The sequence below is a fragment of the Balaenoptera borealis genome, assembly GCF_965194805.1.
Source record: "Balaenoptera borealis genome assembly, chromosome: 20".
Classification (NCBI taxonomy): domain Eukaryota; kingdom Metazoa; phylum Chordata; class Mammalia; order Artiodactyla; family Balaenopteridae; genus Balaenoptera; species Balaenoptera borealis.
This window is the reverse complement of record NC_138879.1, coordinates 10,272,685-10,300,588: the sequence shown is the minus strand read 5'-3', so window position 1 is coordinate 10,300,588 and position 27,904 is coordinate 10,272,685. Positions and strand designations below refer to the sequence as shown.

General features: G+C 48.1%; 1 protein-coding gene across 19 annotated transcripts in view; it reads left to right on the top strand.

Moving 5' to 3' along the window:
• Positions 1-27,904, top strand: part of RBFOX3 (RNA binding fox-1 homolog 3) — a 452,065-nt gene that overhangs the window by 306,574 nt on the left and 117,587 nt on the right. For 16 of the 19 annotated variants that reach the window (XR_014238345.1, XR_014238346.1, XM_082371585.1 and 13 more), the window contains one exon: positions 18,462-18,501. The exons of the other annotated variants lie outside the window; for them this stretch is intronic. The gene's annotated coding sequence lies outside the window, so the exon portion shown is untranslated. The remainder of the gene's footprint in view (positions 1-18,461; positions 18,502-27,904) is intronic. 19 annotated transcript variants of the gene reach the window in all.

Sequence of the window (27,904 nt, the reverse complement as noted above, 5' to 3'; positions counted from 1 at the left end):
GGCTGTGGGTTTGTCATATATGGCCTTTATTATGTTGAGGTAAGTTCTCTCTATGCCTACTTTCTGGAGAGTTTTTATCATAAATGGGTGTTGAATTTTGTCGAAAGATTTTTCTGCATCTACTGAGATGATCATATGGTTTTTCTCCTTCAATTTGTTAATATGGTTTATCACATTGATTGATTTGCATATATTGAAGAATCCTTGCATTCCTGGGATAAACCCCACTTGATCATGGTGTATGATCCTCTTAATGTGCTGTTGGATTCTGTCTGCTAGTATTTTGTTGAGGATTTTTGCATCTATTCATCAGTGATACGGGTCTGTAGTTTTCTTTTTTTTGTGACATCTTTGTCTGGTTTTGGTATCAGGGTGATGGTGGCCTCCTAGAATGAGTTTGGGAATGTTCCTCCCTCTGCTATATTTTGGAAGAGTTTGAGAAGGATAGGTGTTAGCTCTTCTCTAACTGTTTGATAGAATTCGCCTGTGAATCCATCTTGTCCTGGGCTTTTGTTTGTTGAAAGATTTTTAATCACAGTTTCAATTTCAGTGCTTGTGATTGGTCTGTTTATATTTTCTACTTCTTCCTGGTTCAGTCTCGGGAGGTTGTGCTTTGCTAAGAATTTGTCCATTTCTTCCAGGTTGTCCATTTTATTGGCATATAGTCGCTTGTAGTAATCTCTCATGATCCTTTGTATTTCTGCAGTGTCAGTTGTTACTTCTCCTTTTTCATTTCTAATTCTATTGATTTGAGTCTTCTCCATTTTTTCCTTGATGAGTCTGGCTAGTGGTTTATCAATTTTGTTTATCTTCTCAAAGAACCAGCTTTTAGTTTTATTGATCTTAGCTCTTGTTTCCTTCATTTCTTTTTCATTTATTTCTGATCTGATCTTTATGATTTCTTTCCTTCTGCTAACTTTGGGGGTTTTTTGTTCTTCTTTCTCTAATTGCTTTAGGTGTAAGGTTAGGTTGTTTATTTGAGATATCTCTTGTTTCTTGAGGTAGGATTGTATTGCTATAAACTTCCCTCTTAGAACTGCTTCTGCTGCATCCCGTATGTTTTGGGTCGTCATGTTTTCATTGTCATTTGTTTCTAGGTATTTTTTCATTTCCTCTTTGATTTCTTTGATGATCTCTTAGTTATTTGGTAGTGTATTGTTTAGCCTCCTGTGTTTGTATTTTTTACAGATTTTTTTCCCCATAATTGATGTCTAGTCTCATAGTGTTGTGGTCGGAAAAGATACTTGATATGATTTCAATTTTCTTAAATTTACCAAGGCTTGATTTGTGACCCAAGATATGATCTATCCTGGAGAATGTTCCATGAGCACTTGAGAAGAAAGTGTATTCTGTTGTTTTTGGATGGAATGTCCTATAAATGTCAATTAAGTCCATCTTGTTTAATGTATCATTTAGAGCTTATGTTTCCTTATTTATTTTCATGTTGGATGATCTGTCCCTTGGTGAAAGTGAGGTGTTAAAGTCCCCTACTATGATTGTGTTACTGTCGATTTCCCCTTTTATGGCTGTTAGCATTTGCCTTAAGTATTGAGGTGCTCCTATGTTGGGTGCATAAATATTTACAATTGTTATATCTTCTTCTTGGATTGATCCCTTGATCATTGTATAGTGTCCTTCTTTGTCTCTTGTAATAGTCTTTATTTTAAAGTCTGTTTTGTCTGATATGAGAATTGCTACACCAGCTTTCTTTTGATTTCCATTTGCATGGAATATCTTTTTCCATCCCCTCACTTTCAGTCTGTATGTGTCCCTAGGTCTGAAGTGGGTCTCTTGTAGACAGCATATATATGGGTCTTGTTTCTGTATCCATTCAGCCAGTCTGTCTTTTGGTTGGAGCATTTAATCCATTTACATTTAAGGTAGTTATCAATATGTGTGTTCCTATTACCATTTTCTTAATTGTTTTGGGTTTGTTATTGTAGGTCTTTTCCTTCTCTTGTGTTTCCTGCCTAGAGAAGTTTCTTTAGGATTTGCTGTAAAGCTGGTTTGGTGGTGCTGAATTCTCTTAGCTTGTGCTTGTCTGTAAAGGTTTTAATTTCTCCATCAAATCTGAATGAGATCCTTGCTGGGTAGAGTAATCTTGATTGTAGGTTTTTCCCTTTCATCACTTTAAATATGTCCTGCCACTCCCTTCTGACTTGCAGAGTTTCTGCTGAAAGATCAGCTGTTAACCTCATGGGGATTCCTTTGTATGTTATTTGTTGCTTTTCCCTTGCTGCTTTTAATATTTTTTCTATGTATTTAATTTTTGATAGCTTGATTAATATGTGTCTTGGCATGTTTCTCCTTGGATTTATCCTGTATGGGACTCTCTGTGCTTCCTGGACTTGATCGACTATTTCCTTTCCCATATTAGGGAAGTTTTCCACTATAATCTCTTCAAATATTTCCTCATCCCTTTCTTTTTCTCTTCTTCTTCTGGAACCCCTATAATTCGAATGTTTGTGCGTTTAATGTTGTCCCAGAGGTCTCTGAGACTGTACTCAATTCTTTTCATTCTTTTTTCTTTATTCTGTTCTGCAGTAGTTATTTCCACTATTTTATCTTCCAGGTCACTTATCCGTTCTTCTGCCTCTGTTATTCTGCTATTGATTCCTTCTAGAGAATTTTAAATTTCATTTATTGTGTTGTTTATCATTGTTTGTTTGCTCTTTAGTTCTTCTAGGTCCTTGTTAAACGTTTCTTATATTTTCTCCAGTCTATTTCCAAGATTTTGGGTCGTCTTTACTATCATTACTCTGAATTCTTTTTCAGGTAGACTGCCTATTTCCTCTTCATTTGTTTGGTCTGGTGGGTTTTTACCTTGCTCCTTCATCTGCTGTGTATTTCTCTGTCTTCTCATTTTGCTTAACTTACTGTGTTTGGGGTCTCCTTTTCACAGGCTGCAGGTTCGTAGTTCCCGTTGTTTTTGGTCTCTGCCCCCAGTGGGTAAGGTTGGTTCAGTGGGTTGTGTAGGCTTCCTGGTGGAGGGGACTGGTGCCTGTGTTCTGGTGAATGAGACTGGATCTTGTCTTTCTGGTGGGCAGGACCATGGCTGGTGGTGTGTTTTGGGGTGTCTGTGAACTTATTATGATTTTAGGCAGCCTCTCTGCTAATGGGTGGGGTTGTGTTCCTGTCTTGCTAGTTGTTTGGCATAGTGTGTCCAGCACTGTAGCTTGCTGGTTGTTGAGTGGAGCTGGGTCTTAGCATTGAGATGGAGATCTCTGAGAGAGCTTTCGCCATTTGATATTACGTGGGGCCAGGAGGTCTCTGGTGGACCAATGTCCTGAACTCGGCTCTCCCACCTCAGAGGCTCAGGCCTGACACCCGGCTGGAGCACCAAGACCCTGTCAGCCATATGGCTCAGAAGAAAAGGGAGAAAGAAAGAGAGAAAGAGAGAAAGAGAGAGAGAGAGAGGGAGGGAGAGAGAGGGAGGGAGGGAGGAAGAGAACAAAATAAAATAATGTTATTAAAATAAAAAATTAAAATAAATTATTAAAAATTAAGAAGGAAGAAAAACAAAAAAGAAAGAAGAGAGCAACCAAACCAAGAAACAAATCCACCAATGATAACAAGCGCTAAAAACTATACTAAAAAAAAAAAAAAAAAAAGGACAGACAGAACCCCAGGACAAATGGTAAAAGCAAAGCTATACAGACAAAATCACACAAAGAAGCACACACATACACACTCACAAAAGGAGAAAAAGGAAAAAAATATATATATATATATATAAAAAGGAAGAGAGCAACCAAATCAATAAACACATATATCAACAATAATAAGCTGTAAGTACTAAACTAAGATAAACATAAAACCAGAAAAGAATTAGATGCAGAAAGCAAACCCCAAGTCTACAGTTGCTCCCAAAGTCCACCGCCTCAATTTTAGGATGATTCGTTGTCTATTCAGGTATTCCACAGATGCAGGTACATCAAGTTGACTGTGGAGATTTAATCCGCTGCTCCCGAGGCTGCTGGGAGAGATTTCCCTTCTCTTCTTTGTTCGCACAGCTCCTGGGATTCAGCTTTGGATTTGGCCCCGCCTCTGTGTGTAGGTCACCTGAGGGTGTCTGTTCCTTGCCCTGACAGGGTGGGGTTAAAGTAGCAGCTGATTAGGGGGCTCTGGCTCAGGCCTGGGGGAAGGAGGGGTATGGAATGCGGGGCGAGCCTGCAGCAGCAGAGGCCAGCATGACGTTGCAACAGCCTGAGGCGCGCCGTGTGTTCTCCTGGGGAAGTTGTCCCTGGATCGCAGGACCTTGGTAGTGGCGGGGCTGCACAGGCTCCCGGAAGGGGCGGTGTGGAGAGTGACCTGTGCTTGCACACAGGCTTCTTGGTGGCTGCAGCAGCAGCCTTAGCATCTCATGCCCGTCTCTGGTGTCCGCGCTGATAGCTGCGGCTCACGCCCATCTCTGGAGCTCGTTTAGGCGGTACTCTGAATCCCCTCTCCTTGCGCACCCCAAAACAATGGTCTCTTGCCTCTTCGGCAGGTACAGACTTTCTCCCGGACTCCCTCCCGGCTAGCTGTGGTGCACTAGCCCCCTTCAGGCTGCTTTCACACAGCCAACCCCAGTCTTCTCCCTGGGATCTGACCTCCGAAGCCCGAGCCTCAGCTCCCAGCCCCCACCTGCCCCGGTGGGTGAGCAAACAAGCCTCTTAGGCTGGTGAGTGATGGTCGGCACCGATCCTCTGTGCGGGAATCTCTCTGCTTTGCCCTCCGCACCCCTGTGGCTGCGCTCTCCTCCGTGGCTCCAAAGCTTCCCCCCTCAGCCACCCCCAGTCTCCACCCACGAAGGGGCTTCCTAGTGTGTGGACACCTTTCCTCCTTCACAGCTCCCTCCCACTGGTGCAGGTCCCGTCCCTGTTCTTCTGTCTCTGTTTTTTCTTTTTTCTTTTGCCCTACCCAGGTACGTGGGGAGTTTCTTGCCTTTTGGGAAGTCTGAGGTCTTCTGCCAGCGTTCAGTAGGTGTTCTGTAGGAGCTGTTCCGCATATAGATGTATTTTTGATGTATTTGTGGGGAGGAAGGTGATCTCCGAGTCTTACTCTTCTGCCATCTTGAAGCTGTCCCCCCATCTTTGTTATTACTATTTAGAGTCCTGACCATTAGCCTCAGGACCTCAGGGATGTATGCGTAAAGACACAAATGACCATGCTCTCCACCCGTCTCAGTAAAGGCTTTCGGTGAGCAGAAGACAGCGGCCATCTATTATTAAATAGGCCCAGTTGTCGATATGGGCACAATCCCCAATTAGCTGCTTGTCAACAAGGGTTAGTCGCAGGCAGATGCTCCCGGGGACATGGGTCTGATAGAAGTCCAGGATCACTTTTTACTTCTGAGGCCGATTCCAGTAGAAGACTCTGAAATTGGTAAAGTGGGCAGAGATGTGTTAATCCCGAAAGGTAATTGCTGAGCAGTAATAGTCTTTTTGAGGAGGTCTAGCAGTGGCAATCGGGTCGAGCCAGCAGCCTCTAAGCTGCGCCAAGTGCTAACCGACTCTTCCCCCACCCTCAGGGGAGCACTTGGGTGTCACCCCCTAAAACCAGCTCCCTCCTGCAAGAGCCAGGACCCTGAGGGAGAAGCCAGCAGGTGCAGCTGGAAGGGTGAGTCTGGCAGGTGTTAAGGGGACCGAGGATGTGTTTGAATCAGGTGGGATAGGACACACAGACACGAAAATGCCTGCCATGCCAGGAGAAGACTTTATACTCACAGTTCCCTAGAAACAGGAGGCATGCCACACAGGGCGACATGGGGCAGCACCAGGATGGGTCAGAAGGCAAAGGGAGCAGGAAAATGTGGGCAAGAGCCTGTATTGTAGTTTCCAAGGGAACAGACAGGTGAGGCAGGGTGAGCAGGCTTAGGTTGGGCTAGTTGAGTAATTTCAGTGGGTTCTGGGCATACGGGCTGTCCCAAGTTGTCTGATACCTGGCCCTGGGGTGGTTAGGGCAGGTGGACAGTGGCCTGGGAGTGAGAGCCCTGTAGAGGAGGTGTGGGTGTGGGCTCTGGGTTGGTTGTTTTGTACATGCAGGATGGGCTGGCGGAGTTGTCTGCCATCTCTAGGAATTAGCCAGCCCTGGGAGAGATGGTCCCTCCAGAGTCAGTGAGGCCCCAGGTATCAAAACATCAGGATACAGAAGATAAAGGACATGGTTATGCAGCAGGGTTGGAGCAGGGCCACCCAGGACGCACTGAACAGAGGGAGGTGGTGAAGAGTGGGCTCTGACTTTACTCACAGCTCAGTACCTCCCCCTGCCCCCGAATCTGCAGCCCGAGCACAAATGCCTGACTTTGAGGACCTAAGCACTCCTTGGCCACCGGCGCTCCAGCAGGCGGTGGTTGGCTGTGCCCGAAGTCCCAGGCTTCACGGCCGTTGCAGCCATGGTTTGCAGGGCTTGGTGGTTTAGAGGTCTCAGGAGTCCTTTGTCAGCTGAAAGAAGGGGAAGGCCTGCGATGTTGCTGACCCAGGGGAGCGGGCCTTGCTGTGGCCACGCTGGCAGGAAGATCCCTCCCCAGCCTGTGGTGGCAAGTCCCAGCTCAGAAATAGGAACCAGCAGGAAGGGGGTCCTCCTGCCAAAGACAGGGCAGCCTTGGTTTCACTTTTAAAACTCATTACCTCGGGGCTTCCCTGGTGGCGCGGTGGTTAAGAACCTGCCTGCCAATGCAGGGGATACGGGTTCGAGCCCTGGTCCGGGAAGATCCCACATGCTGCGGAGCAACTAAGCCCGTGCACCACAACTACCGAAGCCCACACACTCTAGAGCCCGTGCTCCGCAACAAGAGAAACCACCGCAATGAGAAGCCCACGCACCACAACGAAGAGTAGCCCCCGCTCGAAGAGTAGCCCCTGCTCGCTGCAACTAGAGAAAGCCTATGCGCAGCAACGAAGACCCAACGCAGCCAAAAATAAATAAAAATAATAAATAAATAAAACTCAGTACCTCATTACTGGGGTGAAATCCTCCCCAGTAATGTGCCAGGTGTCATGCTAAAGCCTGTTCTCCTTTACTCCTCACAAAGGCACAAGGGGGGCGGCACTGTTGTCATCCCACTTTACAGGTGAGTAAACTAAGGCACTCAGAGGTTGAGAAACTCGCCAAAGGTTTCCCAGTCATCCCAGGTGGGACCGGATTGTGGATTAACCTACAACATAAGTGCCCAGCACAACCAGGGACTTCTCTCCCCTTTGGGGAGGGGGAAAAAGCTGCAGATACCTCATCCCAAGATTTTTCCTAAGATGGACATCTCTGCCTGGCTTTTCTCTATTTCTTCAAGCGATTATCTAGTTGTTGTGTTAAAGTCAAACTGTATGGTTCTGTGCTCTGCACATCTTCCTCACGGCATTTACAGAAGGCACTCGTGGAGGAGGACGGGGCTGGCTGCACTTCCCAGCGTGGTCCTGGGACGTTGCCTGGACTCCGCCTGGCTCCCATGGACTGTGCAGACAGCTGTCCTGGCACCCGGCTCCCAGCCCTCTCAGCCAAGTCTCTACTTTTATAAGTAGGTTGATCGAGACAGATTTCTGAAAATCTTAGAGGAATGAACAGGTTGGTTTCTTAGGGGATTTGCTCAGGAAATGAGATTTTGCCCATCTCCCAAAGGAGAAAGGATATGTCTAAATTATTGATAGAAAAACATGCTCTTCTAAGAAGCTAGTATAGCAGACCGTCTGTGTGCTGAATGGTGCTGTTTGTCCTGAGTATTAACTCAGCCCCTCCCCCGTCTCCACCACACTCCCCACCCCCGACCCGTGCTGCTCAAGGCGCAACTGGGCAGCCTCCCACCCGCTGCTTATGCCGAGGGGTTGTGTCCTCGGGCCAGACCTGCCCCACGAAGGAGAGGCTGTAAGTACATCGTCAGGTTTCCAAGGATCACCTACAAGGAGACACGTTCCCAACTGTGATTTTGAACACAGCCCTGGCGGACTCTCCATGCTCAGGGGCCGCCGGCTTTTAAAGAAACAGAAGGGACAGGAGCCAAGTGGAGACTGGACGGCCGCCCAGACTTGGCCATCACTGAACTCCATTTCAGCCGAGTTTTGAAGAGAACGTGGCAGTCCCCGGCTCCCTGGGGAACAGCTCAGACGGGGCCCTTTACCTTCATTAGAAAGACCAGCCTCCTCAGCGAAATCAGACCCCAGCACGCGGACGCGACCAGGAAACCAGACCGTCAAAGGTGTTCACACCCCACAGCCCGAGCTGTGCGCATTGCTGTGCCCCTCCTGCCTGGACTCGATACACGTTTGCTGAGTGAATGAGTGAATGAATGAACTTGGAGACAGGAGCTGTAACGCTGAGCACTCCTCAGCGGGTACACAAGCTGGTGTGGCACCGAGGACAACTTGGAGAACATAAGATGGCGAACGCTTCTACCTGGTATCCCCATCGTGTCCCACAGACGATTTTGCATCCATTTTCATAACCACACTAAATAAAATAGAAATGTGCCAGTAGGTAGAAGTCAAGATTAGAGAACAGAAAAAGAGAAATAGGAAGAGAAAAGACACCTGTCGAGGCTTTGAAATACAATTAGCGAGGTTGAGCCCTATTTCTTCTCTTTTCTGAACTTGCCAGCAGCCAAAGAAAAATGGGAAACATGGCTGATTGTATGTTTCTCGCTGTCTTCAAAAGTGGCTTAAAATGTTCATCGACAGATGAATAAACAAAATGTGGTCTATCCATAGTGGAATATTAGCCTGTAAAAGGTATGAAATTCTGACACCTGCTGCAACATGGAGGAGCTGTGGGGGCACTGTGCTCAGTGAAACGAGTCAGTCACGGAAGGACAAACGCTGTGTGATTCCACTCATATGAGGTCCCTGGAGGAGTCAAATTCACAGAGACAGAAAGGAGGATGGAAGGCGCCGGGGCTGGGGGAGAGGATGGAGAGTCAGTGCTTCATGGGGACAGAGTTTCAGTTTGGGAGGATGAAGGAGTTCTGGAGATGGACGGTGGTGATGATTGCACAACAGTGTGAGTGTATTTACCCTTGAACCGTATACCTAAAAATGGTTAAAATGGTCAATTTTTTGTTACATATATTTTACCACAATAAAAAGTCAAACAAAACCCGCAAAACCCCAAACAAATTAAAAAGTGGATTCAAGGGCTTCCCTGGTGGCTCAGTGGTTAAGAATCTGCCTGCCAATGCAGGGGACACGGGTTCGAGCCCTGGTTCAGGAAGATCCCACATGCCGCGGAGCAACTAAGCCCATGCACCACAACTACTGAGCCTGTGCTCTAGAGCCCCCGAGCCACAACTACTGAGCCTGAGTGCCACAACTACTGAGCCCGCACGCCTAGAGCCCCTGCTCCACAAGAGAAGCCACCGCAATGAGAAGCCCGCACACCACAATGAAGAATAGCCCCCGCTCGCCGCAACTAGAGAAAGCCGGCACACAGCAACAAAGACCCAACACAGCCAAAAATATATAAATTTATTTTTTTTTTAAAAAGTGGATACAAAATACCCGTCAAGGGAACAACGGTTTTCCTGGGGTCTTTCAGCCTGAAAGATGTTTCTCAGGATCCGTTTGCAAGACACCAGCGTGCCGTGCAGCATCCTTCTCCTCGGACCACAGCTCAGCCGTGGCCTCCCCGTCCCTCTAGTTTGCATTCGAAAGAACAGCTCTCGGAGGGGTGAGCATCGGAGAGTGGGCATCATCAGAATGACGTCACAGAGGACCAGTGAGTAGGAGGAAGGGCTGCTGGGGTCTGGACCCAGGCTGCCCAGGCCAGGACAAGAGAGGTGCAGCGTGGGTTGGGGCAAATGTCGTGATCATTCTAAGGCGTTTGGAGAAGGCTGGCGGATTAGTGTCCTGGGGCTGCCGTGACACATTTCCACAAACTATGGGGCTTACAGCAACTGAAATTATTCCCTCACAGTCCCGGCAGCCAGAAGCCTGAAATAAAGGTGTCAGCAGGTCCACGATCCCTCCAAAGGCTCTAGCGGAGGATCCTTCCTGCCTCTTCCAGCTTCTGGAGGTCCAGGCTTTGCTTGACTTGTGGCCACATCACCCTAGTCCCTGCCTCTGTTGTCTCATGGCCTCTCTGTGCCTGTGTCTGCTCCTTTTCTGGTTCTTACGGGGACACTCTCATTGGACTTAAGACCTACCTAATCCAGGATGATCTCATCTTCACCCTTAACTGGCTACATCTGCAAAGACCCTCTCTCCCATTCTGAGGTTGCAGGGGGACACACATTTTTGGGGGTACCATTCTACCCAGTACAGCTGGCATCTCCTCCTTGGGCTGACGGCCAAGTGGGTTCCGTAGATTTGCTGAAATAACCCAATGCTGGGCTCCTGGCGATAGGGGCTGTGTGTTGGAAAGCTCCTCAGGGAGGAGGTGCCACCCCTGCTCTCCCACACTTCCTCTGTGACTCTGGCCCCTGGATGGTTTCCGTGTCCACAGCGGGTTCTCTGGTCCTTGCCCCACACCATCTGCCACCTGCTTGGTGGCACTGGACATTCTTGTCCCAGCTTTGGTCCTTCGGAGCTGTGTCCACCTTGGGAAAACTCCCTCCCTGGGCCTCACTTTCTGCTCCTGGCCAACCCCGGGACAGAGGGGTGACATGCAGTAGTGCTGGCAGACAGCTCAAATGCTGGAAATGCCACTGGTCCTGTGACCACTGAGCTCACTCGAGTCCCAGGTCCATGCTGAGTTCGGCTAACGTGGAGGAGCACCTTCCCCAGGGCCCTCCCCACCAGCTGCCTGCCGACCTCATCCCACCAGACAGAGCCTCCTACACAGCATGAGCAATTGATAGCATCGGGGCTGCTGGCAAAGGCCGAGGCAGCACAGGGGCCATGGGGCTGGGCCGGGTGGGGATCCGGAAGCTCAGGAGTTTGCAAAGTCCATCACAGCCGGGAGAGCCAGCTGTCCACACAGGGTCAGAGAAGGGACTGCTGGGGAGTCACAAACAGACAGGAGGGTTTGGCAGACATTGGGCACCAAAGCCACGTGCCTTCTGGGACCAGTGGCCCCACAATGGGCTGCTGGGCTTTCCCCACCCGCTGCCTGCACACTCAGCAGGTGTCAGCTGTGCTGTTCCTGCCACAGGGCCCACAGGGCCACCCTTCGGGCAGAGGGTGAGATGGACCCACCTGCTCCCTGCCCCCTGGAGCAGAACTAAAGGCCTTGGAGGACCTTGAAGGGGGGACTGTGGCTGGGGGGCCCCTAATCCCTGCCTGGCCTTCCTGGGAGAGGGGTCTGGGCTGCTCTGAGCACAGAGTAACCTCGCTCCTGCCCTGACGCCCTGCAAGGGCCCATCGGAAGGTGGCTCTTCCCCTGGTGGCCCTGTTTGCTGTGTGCTCAGAACCCCAGTGGGCCCTGCAACCACTGATGGCCAGAACCTGCTAGAACTCCCCAGTCTCCCTTTCAGTGCCTCGGGGTCTCTGAGCCAGGAGCCAGCAGCCCTCCTCTCCCCTCCCCACCTCTCCCCTCCACTCCCCTCCTCTCCTGTCCTCTCCTCTTCTCTCCAAAGGTGAATTTCTTTCCATAAAAAGGAAAAGAAAAACACCTTTAAATTGAGGTGGCTCTGGAGTTGTGATGACCATCATCAAAAGTCGTGTTAAAGCCACCCACGGTTAATTTTTTATTTATAAAACTGCACCATTCACCTCCAGTTCCTCTTAGAGCACAAAATAGGCTATATAATAAAATCCAAAGTAATACAACAAGAGTAGCAGTGGACAAGCAGGGTTTTTAATGCTGCCTCAGTACCATCCACCTGGCCTTGTTCCTCCCCAGAAGGTCAAGGTGGGGGAGGGCACCAGGCTCTCTGAGCAGAGACCCTAACCGACAGCATGACCACGGTAGGCAAGGGGCCCCTAAGATCCTTCCTGGGCTGGCGACTGCACTGCAGCAACTTGTACGACGCCAGATAAATCTGCCCTGATCTTAAACAAGAGCCCAGCACCAGTGCTGCATATTTGGGAAGATGCAGAAAGAAAAAAGCAAAGGAAAGAGTGAATGCTGGGGAACGTGCCACGGACTGAACATTTGTGTTCTCCCAAATTCATAGATTGATGCCCTAACCCCCACTGTGACAGTGTTAGGAGGTGGGGTCTTTGGGAGGTGATTAGGGTTAGATGAGGTCATGAGGATAGGGTCCCGTGATGGGATTAGTGCCCTTCTTATTAGAAGAGACGCCACAGCTCTCTCCCTACTGTGTGAGGACACAGCAAGAAGGCAGCTGTCTGCAAGCAGGGAAGTGGGCTCTCACCAGAACCCAACCACGCCGGCACCTGCATCTCAGTCTTCTAGCCTCCAGAACTGTTTAAGCCCCCCAGGCTGCAGTATTTTTTTATGGCAGCCCGCGCTGACTCAGACACCCAAGCTTCGTCCTGCAGAAATGGGTCTGTGTTGTCACCGGCAGCCTCCTCAGCGCCTTCAGCATCAACAAGCTCTTCCTCTCCCAAACACCCCTGACAGGACAAGCCATTTTCTCTTTGTCCTGGAACATAGGCGTCTGTGGCGGGCTGGGTTATTTTTGCCAGTGGAGCTAAGAAGACAGGTATTGAAAAATGATGGATTCTCCAAACCCTCTTCCCCAAAAGTGCAGGAGGGTGTGGTGCAGTGGACTGGGACTTAAAGTGAAATGGACCTGGATGAATATCTGAGCATCCTTTTTCTCATCGGGAAATCGGGGATCATAATGCCTACCTCATGGGCTGATCTGAGGCTTGTATATTCAGTGTCTGGCACATAATAGATGCTCAATAAATAAGAGACAAGATGGCTACTAGTAAATAATTTTAGCAAATAGTTGGAGTCACAACCAGTCACGAATACATGTTACACTTTCTCCATACCTTTCTACCCCTGCCCCACAGTCAAGTGACTCGGCACCTGGCTGGGAAGGGGAGGGAGGAAGTCCAGGGTGTGCCACGGGAGAGCCACCAGTGAGGGGGCATCTGGGCCACGATGGGAGAGGAGTTTTTCTGGCAAGTCATTTTGCATGACCCACACTAAAAATCGGTTTTACTAACAGATGAGTGTTCTTTTTCTTTTTTCAATGTTATTGACTTATATTGGGTTGGCCAAAAAGTTCATTCGTTTTTAAGTAAAACTAAAAGACATTTTTCATTTTCACCAAGAATTTTATCGAACAATGTATTTACTAACCAAACAAACTTTTTGGCCAACCCAATAGTTGATTTACAATGTTGTGTTAGTTTCAGGTGTTCCCAATCCATCCCTCCCCTACCCCCCATCCCCCTTGGCAACCACAAGTCTGTTCTCTTTGTCTGTGAGTCTGTTTCTGTTTTGTAGATGTGTTCATTTATATTGTATTTTAGATTCCACATATAAGTGATATCATATGGTATTTGTCTTTCTCTTTCTGACTTACTTCGCTTAGTAGGATAATCTCTAGGTCCATCCATGTTGCTGCAAATGGCATTATTTCATTCTTTTTTATAGCTGAGTAATATTCCATTGTGTGTGTGTGTGTGTGTGTGTGTGTGTGTGTGTGTGTGTATTGAATATATATACCACATCTTTTTTTTTGAGGGTTTTTTTTTAATTTTTGAATTTTATTTTATTTGATATTTTATACAGCAGGTTCTTATTAGTCATCAATTTTATACACATCAGTGTATACATGTCAATCCTAATCGCCCAATTCAGCACACCACCATCCCCACCCCTCCGTGGCTTTCCCTCCTTGTTGTCCATACGTTTGCTCTCTACATCTGTGTCTCAACTTCTGCCCTGCAGACTGGTTCATCTGTACCATTTTTCTAGGTTCCACATACATGCGTTAATATACGATATTTGTTTTTCTCTGACTTACTTCACTCTGTATGACAGTCTCTAGATCCATCCACGTCTCAACAAATGACTCAATTTCGTTCTTTTTTATGGCTGAGTAATATTCCATTGTATATATGTACCACAACTTCTTTATCCATTCATCTGTCGATGGGCATTTAGTATGGTTCCATGTCTTAGACATTGTAAATAGGGCTGTTATGAACATAGGGGTGCAGGATGCGTGTTCTTTTATCCCAAGGGTGATACAAGCAAGTTGAGGTTTAATTTCTGAAAAATCCAATGGTTTACGGACAGAAGAGAACACAGGTTAAAGGGGGTGACCTCCGTCATTTGGATGGAGTTGAATAAAGGCAGATGCTAATGCTTTTGAGGAGAATTGCAGAGAAAAGCCCAAGAGGAACTCGGCATCAGAGGGGGACAGGGGTGAGGGCGGCAGGTTACGCTGTGAGCCAGTGAAGTCTGTGGTGAAGGAGGACTGAGCAGGGAGACCGTGAGGAATGGCCCCCATGGGGGTGAGTGTCCATCCACGACGGGACCCCCAGGAGCAAATATCACTCTAGAAGGACCCAGTCCCGCTTCTCAAAATGGTCATCTGGTCCCGATCCCTCGCGGCAAACACTTGCCGGATGGTTCATTCATTCATGCGTCCACCAAACATCCACTGCCTCCGTCTGTATTGGCCCTGCACCAGGCTCTGGGGCCGTGGGGCCGGTGAGATATGGCCTCTGTGGGGTGGGGGTGGGAGTCACAGGCCAGTGGGTGAGTGCCAGATGGTGGGGACTTCCCGCCCCAGCAAAGGGAGAGCAGCCCCGCTCTGGGTAACTCCTTGCCCACCAAGTCTCCCCTGGGAAGTCTGCAGTTTCTAGCTCAGCAGACTTCGTGCAGAGGCTGCTGCAGTGGGAGTTGGGCCAGGTGGGGACCCTCTGAGCTTGGTAAATGCGTCTTGCTCTGTTTGGACTCTGCTGAAGGGTTTTCCACGGGTGTGCTCGGGCACTCAGCACGCCTGGGCTGATGATCTGTGCTCCTCCACAAACCTGATCACGGAGGCAAAAATCTCCATAATTGATTATCCCACCGGGTGGCCGAGAGCAGTGTTTGCTAACTGCGAGGCTGAGAGTCCGCTGCACGTTTCCCGGCCCGCCAGCCCGCCTACGGGCGGGCGTTGTCAGCAAGGCCCACGGAGCAGGGCAAGCCCCAGGCTCCTCCCTCCCTCCTCTCCCAGATGTGGTGGTGGGGCAGGGTGGGTGAGGTGAGAGAGTAGAGGGCAGAGGGTGGGAGGATGGGAAATGCTGGAGACATGGAAGAGGAAGGGAGAAACCAGTGTGTGTCTCACAATGCAAGACAAGCCCCGTCGGAGTCGGCCCATCCCCGTCTGGCTCACGCCAGGAGGAGAGCCAGACCACAGAGGAAGCAGGTCTACACGGGCCCCACTTCCTTTCCAAGTAGCAAGAGCCTCCAGGGAGGCACAGGTGAAAACTTCATTACTCTGGAGATTCTGTACCCGGACAGAGGAAAGGGAAGAGCCAGGGCGGCTCAGCCTGAAGAAGCACTAGGAAAATAGGCTGGACCGTCATGTGCCACCGAAGCACTAGGAAAATAGGCTGGACCGTCATGTGCCACCGAAGCACTAGGAAAATAGGCTGGACCGTCATGTGCCACCGAAGCACTAGGAAAATAGGCTGGACCGTCATGTGCCACCTGATGAAGGCATCAGGCTCAGCACGTCCTCCCGACCACCCCTCTGGTTCTGGGTCTTTCAAAACATGGAGGTTCTTTGGAGCTGGACATGGGTCCCAGCCTCTGAGACTCCTGACATGGGCTGAGTCGGTGTAACCGCTGGGTTCAAATGGCATAGGTACCAAATATTTTGACCAAATAAGGACACTTGTAACCATGGGAGACATTTAGGAGAACTCAAGGAGTGACTCAGGACCTTAGGACTAGTGGAGGCTGGGTGGGGGTGGGGACGCCTTGCCAGCCCTGATGTTGCCCAAAGACTGGGAATTCCGGGCCAGAAGCTTCCCTGGCGCTTAGAGGAAATCTGTGGGTTGGACACAGTGGATAAAGGAGAGGGATCTTGGGAGTTGTTTCGGTGGAGAAGAGACAAGGACAGGGAAGAAGGTGGCGCCCCACCCCGAATCCTGGACTAGCCCGCGTTCTCTGGCCCTGCAGCCGCCTGCCCAGCAGGGCAGGCCCCTCCCATCCAACTCCCACACGCTTGGCCCAGACCTGTGCTGCAGCGAGTGTGTGTGTTTGCTCACTGGGGCTGCATGGATTGAATTAAATGGAACCAAATTGAATTGCACTGGGAGGAAAACTCACTTTAAGAAAAAAAAAAAAAAACAAGAAAAAAGGCAACAATAAGAAAATCCCCCAAATCAACTGAAGGCGGCAGTTGATGAAAGCTGACTGATTCAATCCATCTCGTTTTGTAATGACGCCTTCATTCGATGGTGCCTTCCAATCGCATCGAGTCACTTTGTGAGCTGTGTGTAGACATGTGCCAGAAGTACTTGCTTTTGCCATTTGACTGGGGGGTGGGGGGAGATGCCAAGCAACAAACAGAGGCTATAGGGGGGCCACCTCCGCGATGGCCTCTCCTTGTGTGGTTCAAGTTAAGCCACACCTTGGCCCACGGCCCTCCCTGCTGTGGTTGGGGGTTGGGGGTGCGATTTCCCATGAAATACCGCCTTCGTGATTTGCACAAACTCTAACACAGGCCAAGCAGGCTCCACGCATTAAATGTTCTCCTTCCACCTTTAATTCTCGTTTCCCACGGAGAAGGGTGCCTCTTTCCGTTTGTGGGTGAGAGGGAGTGCAGCACAGTGGGAACCTGCCAGGGAAACCCGGTTGCCCCAGTTACTGGTGGTGCAGTTGCTTAACCAAAGTGCACCTCAGTTTTTTCACCTGAAAAATGGGGATGGTAAGAGTAGTGCCTGCACCTGGCACGTAAAATGTGCAAAATAAGTGACAGCATCTACCTGCTCTTCCTGGTGATATTGATGATGGTAATGATGGTGAATTTCTACATCTTAAGAAAGAGGTCCAGCCTTTTGATTTTAGAAGCTTTTCACTTGTCTTTATCCTGTTTATGCTAAGTTTAAAAAAAGAAATACACACACAGTGGAGAGAGGGCGATGGGGAGTGACTTCTTAATGGGTACGTGGTTTCCTTTTGGGGTGATGAAAAAGTTCTAGAACCAGGTATGGTGGTGGTTGCACAACAATGTGAATGTACTTAATACCACTGAATTGTACACTTTAAAATGACTAAAATGGTAAATTTTATGTTATGTGTATTTTACCACAATAAAAATAGATGTGCAGGATATGTACCTATAAAATTATGAAACATTACTAAAATAGATAAGGAAAATTTAAGTCCAGAAAAAGCACACACACACACACACACACACACACACACACACACACACACACACATACACACACCCTCATTTCTAATCTCTGAAGTGCCCAATGAGAAAAGGGCAGGATTAACTGTCCAGACACATGTGTGCAGTCCTCAGGCCCCCAGGAATCAGCTTTGTGACTCTAGGCAAGTACCTTGATCTCTCTGGCCCCAGGTTCCTGGATTATAAAAGGAGTTAACGCCTGGCCACTGCTAGTCTGGCACTAGCTCTGAGCTGCTCCTGCCAATGGAAGCTCCTGGAAGCTGCACCTAATTCCAAACAACACACAACAGTGGCTTCTGAAATCATGTATTTGTGAGATTTAGAATTCTCTTACTTCTCTTTAAGCAATAGCAGCCCTTTCACTTTTCCCTGTGTTATCCTTTTTTTTCTTTTTTACTTTTTATTTATTTTATTCATTTATTTTTGGCTGCGTTGGGTCTTTGTTGCTGCGCACAGGCCTTCTCTAGTTGCGGTGAGCGGGGGCTATTTTTCGTTGTGGTGCACGAGCTTCTCATTGCGGTGGCTTCTCTTGTTGCAGAGCACAGGCTGTAGGCGCGTGGGCTTCAGTAGTTATGGCACGTGGGCTCAGTAGTTGTGGCTCGCGGGCTCTAGAGCTCAGGCTCAGTAGTTGTGGCACACGGGCTTAGTTGCTCCGCGGCATGTGGGATCTTCCCGGACCAGGGCGAACCCGTGTCCCTGCATTGGCAGGCAGATTCTTAACCACTGCGCCACCAGGGAAGTCCCACCCTGTATTATTCTTTGACGAATATTAAAATAGATGTGAGCACCATGACCCCACCCAGAGAGACACCTGGGGAGGTGGGGACAAACCAGTGCAGGTGGCAGGGGAACCCAGTTTGGGATTAAACACCACATCCACAATTCACAAAGTCCCCATATGAGGATAACCTCAAAACCAGGTGGGGGTAAGGAAGAAGAGGAGGGGGCAACTCAGAGTTTGGGGCAAAGGGAAGACAGAGAAAAAAACACAAAGGAATACCCCAGAGTGGCAGGGGAAATGCGTTTGGAAAATCTGGATGACAGGACCATGGTGTTCTGTTTCCCTTTGTCTTTGCCTGTTAAATCAGACGTAGACTCCCAGCCACACTGGCCGTGCAGTTTAATGTGGGCAGGTTTCCTCGGCCTCCCAGGGAGCTAATGCCTCTTCTTCCAGACTTGGCTAGTCAATGAGCAAATCGCAGCCAGCAACCAGATGTGCGATGACGACAATGATTCTAATCCTCTCCCCTTTTTCTCTCTCTTTTTTTTTTCTTAGAGAGCCCACAGTGCCTCGGGAAAAATTGGCTGAATAAAAGGTATAAAGACTTTCTCTTTTTTTTCCTGAATAGTTTTTGACAGATATGCCCATGTTGAACATCTTGGGAGCTGCTGACAATGATTGCTGGGGGTTCTGGGTTTCCTATGCGCTGGAGGGAGGGGATTTGTGGAGGCTGAAGTGGGGGTGGCTTATTTAGCGCTCTTCCCCCAATGGGCCTGTCCAAAATGCCTGGGAAGGCAGGCCTGGGGAGCCAGAGGAGCCAGAAGGGAAAGGAGGGGACAGGAGTTTGTTTAAAGGTGACACTGCTTAGCAGCTCCAAGTGGCCAGGGAAGCAATGCTGATTCCTTCCTGGTCCCTGCCCTCCCCTCCCCCACCCCAGGTACTCAGGGCCCAGGTGTGCACCCCTGAACTGCACAGCCTTCTGAACCAAGGGCACCTCAGGCTCACTGGTCCAGGGTGGTCTGACTCCCCTCTGTGGCCTGGTCTCCTCGGGGAGGGGGCTCAGTTCCCAATGCCGATCCCCACGGGGGGACTGGACAGTTGTGACCTGAGCCCTGGGTCCCTGTGTTGCTTCCGCCTGCAGCTGATCTCCTTTGTAGATTCACTTTCAGAGTTATACTTTGGGGGGGAAAGTTATTATAAACATAATGTATATTTGTTGTGAACGAAATTAGAAAAGGCAGGTTCACCGTGTATTTGTAAGCCTGGGTCCCAGCGGGCTTCTCGTCATGGGCTCCTCGGTCTTGGGCTGCAGGTGACAAGGATGGCAAAGCGTGTTCTCAGATCAGAAACGGAAGTAACGCTGTCAAGTGGGAGGAGTCTGACGCCTTCCTGAGCCAAACACTGGAAATTTCGTTTGGTGTTTGCTTTTGTATTGTTTTTGCCGCAAGCCCACCCTTGCTTGGCCGAGAAGTGGGCGTTGGCCAAATGGAGCTTGACTTGGCCAGGGAGCTTTGACCTGGAAACCGCTCACCGCAGACCACGGGGGCTATGTGGGGGAGGACAGCGCGGGCCCCGCTCACTGGCCTTCCATCAGGGCTCCTCTTCTTGTGGCCCTGGGCGACGCATGACAGGGTCCCCAGGGAGTGGCCGTCCTGTCTCTGTGAGTGTTCGATGCGTTTCTCCGTAGGAGGGGACAGAGAAAGTGCAGTCAGCCTTGGTCTCATGCTCTTACGGAGTATTGTAACCACAAGGACAGTGGCTTCATATGGCAGCTTTCTTGCCATGCCGTCTTTATAAAATGAGTCTCATTTTATATGGAAGCATACAAACCAGTCTTCAGGTGAATCTGTCTGTGGGATAAAGAGTCCATTTGTGCTCTAAGGAATGATGCGGTGATTTGCTGACTTGAATTTTTGCAGACTTGGTGTTTTAATCAGCTTTATCAAAGTATAATGCACACTCAATCAACTACGTGTATTTAGAGTGTGCAATTTAACGTTTTGACATATGTTTATACCCACAACATCATCGCTACTGTCAAGATACCGAACATATTCACCACCCCCGACACTTTCCTGATGCCCCTTTAACCTCTTCCTCCCACCCTTTCCCAATCCCCTCTTCCCAGGCAAGCACTGATCTGCTTCCTGTCACTATAAAATGGTTTGTTTTTCCTAGAGTTTTATATAAATAGAATCATGCCATATGTACTCTTTTGGGGGGCGTGGGGTTTAGCCTCTTTCATGCAGGATAATTATGTTGAGATTCAACCAGGTGGTGGTATTCATCCATAGTTCATCCTTTTTATTACTGAGTAGTATTCCATGCTATGAATGCACCATAGTTTGTTTATCCATTTAGTCCTTGAAGGACATCTGGGTTGTGTCCAGTTTGGGGCTATTACAAATAAAGCTGCTATGAGCATTTGTGTCCAAGTCTTTGTATAGGCACCTGCTTGCTTTTCTCTTGGGTAAAATACCAAGAATGAAATGGCTGGATCCTATGGAAGGCGTATGTTCAACTTTTTAAGTAAATGCCAAACTGTCTTCCAAAGTGATTGCAGCATTTCACATTCCCACTGGCCAGGTGTGAGGATCACAGTTCTATATTCTCACCAACACTTGGTGTTATCGGTCTTTATAATTTTAACCATTCTAACAGGTATGAAATTGTATTTGGTCGTGGTTTCCATTGCATTGCCCTGATGACAAATGATGTTGAACATCTTTCATGTGGTTGTCTGACGTTCCAAAATTTCCTTTGGTGAAGTGTCTGTTCAAATCTTTGCCTATATTTTTTGGCTGGTTTGTTTTCTTATTGTTGAGTTTGGGGAGTTCTTTATATATTCTTGATACAAGTCCTTTATCAGACACTTGCTTTGCAGATATTTTCTTCTAATTGGTCTGACTTTTCATTCTCTCAATAGTGTCCTTTCAAAGAGCTGACTTTTTCATTTGGATAAAGCCTAGTTTACTAATGTGTTCTTCATAGATCATGCTGTATCTAAGAAATCTTAGCCTGACCCAAAGTCACCAAAACTTTTTTCCTCCTATCCGTTCTTCTAAACATTTTATAGGTTTTAGGTGTTACATTTAGGTCTATGATTTATGTTGAGTTCACTTTTGTGTACGGTGGGAGGTATGGCTTCAAGTTCATTTTTCTGCATATGGATAGCCCATGATTTCAGTATTACTTATTTTTTAAAAAAAACTGTCCTTTATCCATTGAATTACCTTTTCAGCCTGGTGAAAAATTAGTTGTCATATATGTGTGGGTCCATTTCTGGACTTAGTTGCATTGATCTATTTGTTTACCTTGATGCCATACCTTACTGTCATGATTATTGTAGCTTTCTAATAAGTCTGAAAATCAGGTAATGTTAGCCCTCCAGCTTTGTTCTTTTTTTTCAAAGTTGTATTGGCTATTGTAGGTCCCCTAAATTTAGAATCCACACGTGAATTTTTTTTTTAATGCCCACTGGGATTTTGATCCGGATTGCATTGAGTCTATAGATCAACTTGAATCTTAACAGTATTGTCTCCTGACTCATAAACAAGGTATGTCTCCCCAGTTAATTGGGGCTCCTTTCTCTCATCTGTAGTTTGCAATTTTCAGTGTATAGGTCTTACATGTCTCTTGTCAGATTTATCCCTAGGTACTGCATATTTTTTTTTATAGTGGCCACTTTATTCATTTTTAAAGAAAGGGTCCAAGCAGTGGGTGATTGTAGCTGGAGCATAACCTCTAGGTTGCAAAATTTCCCACCTTCCTTCACCTATAAGGAAGAAGCATGTAAAGGAATGTGGTGGAAAAATTAACCCTACTATGAATAGGACTTTTATACTTTCATAAGTAAAGTGGTTTGAAGAGATCTTTTCCCTGTCCCTTTTTGATTTCTTTACCATTTAGATTTTCATCTTTTATTGTATTCTTCTTCCATGGGGGTAGTGATGAAATGTGGTCCAGGATTTCCTCCAACCTGGGAAAAAATACTACTCTCATCCCTCTTTCTACTAACTCTGAGTTATAAAGCCAGGTAGTTGCAACCCAGTGGGACCCAGGAGACAATAAGCATGAGAGAGGCCTCTTAAGCTCACATTTTGTCTGGGCTTCAAACTGGAGGGAAAACCAAGACTTCTTAATCTGACTCATGTTACCACACTAAGGAGAATTTATAGAGATATGTGACTGAATTTCTAGTAATCAATAATGTGTGAATTTTTGTGGAGTATCCCTAGGTATTGCATATTTTATGCTATTTTAAATGGTATTTTTCTTTCAATTTCTGATTGTTTGTTGCTAGTGTATAGAAATACAATTATGTTTTTGGATATCACTCTTCTATCCTGAAACCTTGCTAAACTCACTGACTAGTTCTAGTAGCTTTTTTGTAGATTCCATCAGATTTTCTACATTGATGATCATGCCGTCTGTGAATAAAGACAGTTTTACTCCTTCCTTTCCAATCTGGAGACCTTTTATTTCTTTTCCTTGCCTTGTTCCACTGACCCTCCAGTAGAACAATGAATAGAAGTGGTGAAAATGGACATTCTTGTTTTGTACCTGATCTTAAAAGATAGTAAGCCTTTCACTGTCAAGTATGATATTAGCTGTAGGTTTTTCATAGATTCCCTTCTATTCCTAGTCCCCTTCTATTGCTAGCTTGTTGAAAGGTTTTATCAGTTTTTTATTAGAAATTGATGTTGACTTTTGTTAAATTCCTCTCCTGTGTCTACTGAAATGGTCATATGCTTTTCCTTTTTTAGTTTGTTAAAAAAACAACTTTTACATATATACACTAATATGTATAAAATGGATAACTAATAAGAACCTGCTGTATAAAAAAATAAATTAAATAAAATTCAAAAATTCAAACAAAAAATAAAGAGGATCATTTCCCTCTATTTGCTGCCTTAAAAAAAAAAAACTTTAAAAACTTGGTGAATTATATTCATTGATTTTCAAACTCTAATCCAGCGTAGGCTTATGTCTATCATCTCACTATTTTTTGTTTTTCTCATTTGTTCTTTATTCCCTCTTCCCTCTTTTATTGCTTTCTTTTGGATTGAGTATTTTTTTATTATTCCATTTTATCTCCATTCTTGACTTATTAGCTATACCTCTTATTTTGTTATTTTGATGGTTGCTTTAGAGTTTACAGTGTTTATATTTAGCTAATTACAGTCTACCTTCAGGTGATATTAACCCACTTGGCACAAGTATAAGTACACTTCCATTTCTCCCCCCTTGACCTTCATGCTATTGTTACCATGCATTTTATTTATGCATGTGTAATAAACCTTACAAAACCTTACAATGCTGTTTTTTGTTTAAATGGTTATATTTTAAAGAGATTTAAGTAATAAGGAAAAAGTCATATATTTATCCATATAGTTACCACTTCTGGTGGCCTAGAGCACAGGCTCTAGGCGCACAGGCTTCGGTAGTCGTGGCTCGCGGGCTCTAGAGTGCAGGCTCAGTAGTTGTGGCGCACGGGCTTAGTTGCTCTGCGGCATGTGGGATCTTCCCGGACCAGGGCTCAACCCCGTATTCCCTGCATTGGCAGGCGGATTCTTAACCACTGTGCCACCAGGGAAACCCATGCCTGGTAATCTTTAATTGGATGCTACATACTGTAAATTTTATCTTCTTGGGTGCTGGATACTTTTATTCGTAGAAATACTCTTGAGCTTTGTTCTGGGATGCAATTAAGTTATTTAGAGAGAGTTTGATCCTCTCAGATCTTGCTTTTAAGATTTGTTAGACAGGCCCCAAGGCATGGTTAGTCTAGGTTCAGTGTCCCCCTACTACCGAGGCAAGCCCCTCTGAGCTCCATGAACCGGGAAGTGTCCCAGTCTGGCTGGTGAGGACACACACTCTTCCTGGCCCCAAGTGAGTGCCAAGCACTGTTTCCTCTAATCCTTTCAGGTGGTTCTTCCCTCAAATGCATGTGCTGAGGAGTACTCAGCTGAATACTCAGTGGGGACCCTCTGCAGTTCTCCAGGATCCCTGCTCTTTCCAGCTCTCTCCTCTCTGCTATACAGTCTTGCAGCTCCAGCCAACTTGGTCTCCCCAGCTCTCAGCTCTGTCTCAGCTCAAGGACAACACCAGGCTCTACTTGGGGTCCCTGCACTTTGGCCTGAAAACTCTCCAAATGGCAGGCTGTGGGGACTCGCCTCACTGGTTTCCCATCTCTCAGAGATCACTGTCTTTCATTGTCTGGTGTCCAGTGTCTTAAGAACCACTCTTGGCTCAAGACACTGGGGTGGAAGGGGGCAGGGCTCCTGAGAAGGAGGCAGGCTGAGGCGCTGGTCAAGGCATCTCGGGCCTGGGAGTGAGAGGTCCAAGTGTAGAGACAAACACCATTGTCTCATTTTCCTTGAGAATGGCCCACCCACTGCCCACCTCAATTAAGAGGAATCTGCAGTATCAAGAGCTTAGCTCTTAGAAGGTCGTTACAAAGGGCTCTTCACAAAATCTCTTCTCAGGAAATTTTTGATTGTAAAGAATAAGGGGGGAGGGGCAGGACAATACCTCCAAGCCTCTTAAAACATCAGTGGTGGGGAGGTCAGAAACCCCCCAGTGGCGGGGGAGAAGGGAACCGAGAGTCCCTCAACAGCCCCAACTGCCTCATGGTTTAAGCGTATCGAGGGCAGCGTCCACCTTGACCCCAACACAAGTAACTGAGCAGGGAGGAGGACCTGTCAGAGGCTAAGGCCATTCATTCCTCCAAATCGCGGTCACCACACCCCCTCTGCTGAGCCAGGCATGGCAGGAGCTGCACTCTTAGCCCTTTATCTGTGCACGGCATCTCCCCACTTACGAGAAGCTCACACAGCTGTCAGCTCATTCAACATACTATCCCATTGACCGTAGGGTCCATCTTATAGATGGGGGAAACTGAGGCTTAGGATGGGTAAATGATTTGCCCAGGCTCATGCTGCCCAGGCTTCTTTTCATGCCGAGAATTTCCCTTGAGCAAAGTTGATGATCCCTGTAAGACAGTGTGGGTTTCTTGAGCTTGGGTTTCTGAGCCCCTTCCCAACCATGGCTCCACCTGCCACACCAAAGGAGCTAACTGACCAGCACGGGACACAGAGGACTCGACCCCGCCTGGCCCACTAGGGCTCTCCCGACCTTTGACAGAGCATTTCCGTTATCAGGGTTGTCAGCAGTCTAGCTTCATGGGGCTGCAAAGCTCCTGACTCAGTGTAGAGCTTTTTTTAGGAATATCAGACGTCAGGAGCTCTTTGATATATATGCACACATGTGTTTGGACTAGTGCATCAGTTAGGCTGCCATAGTGGGAATAAAAACAAAGGGTGGGGGGAAGTGCCTGAAAATGTTGATCACAAAGGGTTCACCCAAACCCATGGCTATTTCTAACTCTAAGGCCAAAGCTACACTGTACCAGCAACGTGGGCACTGCTTGCCAGAAAATCAGCTCCCAAACCGTCAAGCTCTGCGTTGCAGGGACTGACAAGTATCCCCAGAGCCTCCCTTGGCTTTCAAGATGTATCCAGCTGGGTGGCTTTGTGCCACCCATAAAATAAGCAGGACATGAAACATTTGAGATGGGATTAGAGGACAACAGAAAGAGGCTATGTGTGTGCATCCATGTATGTGCGAAAGTATAAAAACCCCGAGTCTGTGTTTTCCCCCGAGTATTAATTACGGTTGGAGAGGAGGCTTGTCCGGGCGTGTTCGGCTTGGGCAGAGTAATTTATCATCTGGTTTCAAGGAGCGGAAGGCGGGTCACGGTGCAGAGAGCAAGACACACATCTCTCTCTCTCAGAATTCACAGCCGCCCCACCTGCTCCGGAGCGGACAGCTTTGCCCAAGGCACGTGCCAGAGGGAGCACGGAGAGCTCGCAGGCAGCACTCTGGGAGAGAAGGGAGCTAGTGAGGCCTTGACACAGCCTGCATAAGACAGAACCCGTCGTGGGAAAAGCCTGTGCGGGCGGCTTGAAAGGAGAAACTGTCCAGTCTCTCTCGGACGTCTGCCCCTGTTGGGGGGACGGGCAGAAAGACATGGGCGCCAGCCAGGCTGGCTGCCCACACTGGATTCCTTCTGATCCTGCAGGCCTTTCCTCAAGGCCAACAGAAGGGCCAGAGGTCTGGGATCCACGGGGGTGGTCCACAAAGAAGGCAGGTTTTATTCCTTTTGGTGGCTGAAAAGCAGGGTTACGTATCGGCTCACCACTTAGCAAAGTGGAGGTCCCTCCCCGTGTGACGAGATTGTAATTCGGGACCTCCCTGGCCTTGGTGAGGTGACCAGAAAGGCAAGACCAGCACAGAGGACTGGGCCGCCCTCCCTCTGCCCCTGGGTCCCCCCACCCTCACCTGAGCGCTAGGGTCACCCCCTATGTCCCCTGAGCGGCTCAGGGTCTTCCCGGGCACTTTGCTTTTGTCCTTTCTACCATCACATGCATGCTCCTGTCTACTGCTGCTGCAGGCGGATGCCAGACACCTGAGCCTGGAGTGACCACACCCTCACTTTCAGCAACAAGTGTTTTTCTGAAAAGTTATAAAGTATATAATAATGAGTACTGGCCCCAGGTCAGCTCTCCTTACCACCCTTCCCCTCAAAGCCCAACCAGCAGACACTGAGAGGGTCCCTGCTCCTGCACGAAATCCTCCTGGGAAGGCCCTGGGCGGCACCAGTGATCCCGTCCACGCCGGTGCCATGAGCACCTACTGTGCTCCAGGGCCTGTGCTAGGTGCTCAGGACACCACCCTGAACCAGCCAGACTGATACCTGAGCAAATAATCACCCCTTCCTGGCGGGGGGCGGGGGGTGGATGGCACACTTCCAGCCAGTCTATGGGAATAAAGGGAAAACCACTCAGAGGCAGAGGTCCAACTTGCCTCCATGGATGTGCTCTCACCTGCTGCTCAACTCACAGCTTCAGTCTCTCGGGGCTTCTGTTCTTCCTCTGCTGGATTTAGCCTTCCGGGATTCGGCACACTGAATCGGTGGTCTCGGCCAAACCAGCAAGAAATCTCCAGGCTTCTCTGCTGGGTGTCCAGCCTCCTGACTCTCTGATATCTGCAGATGCATTAGGGGGAAGGAGGGAAGGTCAGGAGATGCAGGAATGAGGATGGAGCAGAATGAGACGGGGTCAGAGGAGCATCTGCAGCTGCTTCTGTGCAGGCCAAGCCAAGAAGGAAGTCACTGCCCAGAAGGCTGAGGGTCCCCGAGGCTGGCCAGGCCCCAGAGACTCCTGAACAACTTGCTGAGTTGGAGTTTTTCCTCCTCCGGTTTCTTGGTGAATAAATTCACTTGCCCCCCCACACCCCCACTTTCACACCTGCTTCTCTCTTCATTCTTATAATTGCAAATTCCCTTGATTGAATTTATAGTGGTGATCATTTATCAAACACCACCTGTGTTCCAGGCCCTTTACCTTGGTGATTTCTAAACCTCATAACCATCCAGGAAAGTAAATAATTCTATCCCATTTTGCCAAAAAGGAAACTGAGGCTCAGAGAGGTGAAGTAACTTTCTCAAAGCCACACTGCAAGTCAGCAGCTGAGCTGGAATTAGCCCAGGTCTGAGTGATGCCAGATTCAGGCTCCTTCTGCCCCAGCAGTTTGACCCTCAGGAGGTGCCTGGTGCCGTCAAAGACACCACAAACACATATTCTCTTGATCAAGGTTGGAAGGATAGGAGAGGACTGGTAATTGAGCCGAGAAACCATCCCCTCTCCTCTGTGGGCACTGGCTCTGAAGAAATCCTTAGGGTGAGTGGAGATGGTCTTAAGGTCTTCCTCCTGAGATACCTGGCCCGCCCCCTTTTTAAGGACTGTGCACAGGGGTTTTAATGATGAGCTGGACCTTGTAACTTGCCCCTCGTCAGCTCAAATCCCCTCAGGGCTGCCAGTTCTCTTAAAGAAAAGCCAAAGTCATCACAACACCCTCCCATGTGAGACCCCATGTGATCTGACCCCATTATTCCTCTGACCACCTCTCCCACTGCTCCCCTTCACTCTCCTTAC